At 41.6% G+C, this 899-nt stretch overlaps 1 protein-coding gene across 1 annotated transcript in view; it reads left to right on the forward strand.

The window, feature by feature from the left end:
• Window positions 1-899, forward strand: part of ARHGEF38 (Rho guanine nucleotide exchange factor 38) — a 126,284-nt gene that overhangs the window by 33,645 nt on the left and 91,740 nt on the right. The gene's annotated exons all lie outside the window — the stretch shown is intronic.

Genomic DNA, 899 nt, shown 5'->3' on the forward strand with positions numbered 1-899 from the left:
CTTGCTCCCTGCTTCTCACCTCATGAGGTGACCTGCCTCCCTCTTTCACATCCAAAATAATTCACAGTAATCACACCTCATTGTAACTTGTTGCATTCGGGGCAATGAAAGGCAAGCTTCTACTTTCCAGTGAGAATATTACAAATTAGCAAGCATCCCCCCAAATTTCATAACCCAGATCACGCTAGGATGGCCACAGAACATCTCATGCATTCATCCTCACTTTGCATGGATTCTTTCTCCTTGTATAGCTCATGTGGATTATTTGGGGGGCTCTGAATGACCCAAACCTTGCAAAACCATGTGATTGTAGATGCCACTTGTCACCTGCTTTCCAGTGGAAAACAAAGGAAGAATTGATAACAGGCAGATTGTTCAGAAGCATATTCACCTGTAAATCTGGATTATCCAAAGAGCAATCCAGTACAACTTCCACACTGCTAGTGGAATTACCTGTACAGCATTCTCCACAGAGGTTTGATTACAGAGGCTCTGCCTGAACTCCTGAAGTTAGTGGGCCTAGGAGACAGGAATGCCCATTACCGCTCCAAGTGTCTGCTCACATTTTTATGGCAGTCTCTTCACAACGAGCCATTAACTCCTGTAATCTATCAGTTCTCCAGTTGTGCTAGCTTTGTTTCTGGAGTCAATCGAGGGAACATCCTCTCTTTATTTCCACTTGGATACACTGTGACCCGAACATCTTTTTTCTGCACAAAATTTTTATAGGCCCTTTTGTAAAGTTCTACATTCTCAGTAAATGGTGTCAACACTGAAGATGTCTCCCATATCAGTCATAGAATCATATTAACTTTAACTGAAATAAAATTACTTCTGCAACGGCAGAAACTAAGATGAAAATTAAGCTTCAAGCTTGAAGTAAATCCATTTACACACAC

This window comes from Otolemur garnettii, unplaced genomic scaffold, assembly GCF_000181295.1.
Source record: "Otolemur garnettii isolate 467f Iridium unplaced genomic scaffold, OtoGar3 scaffold00103, whole genome shotgun sequence".
Lineage (NCBI taxonomy): Eukaryota > Metazoa > Chordata > Mammalia > Primates > Galagidae > Otolemur > Otolemur garnettii.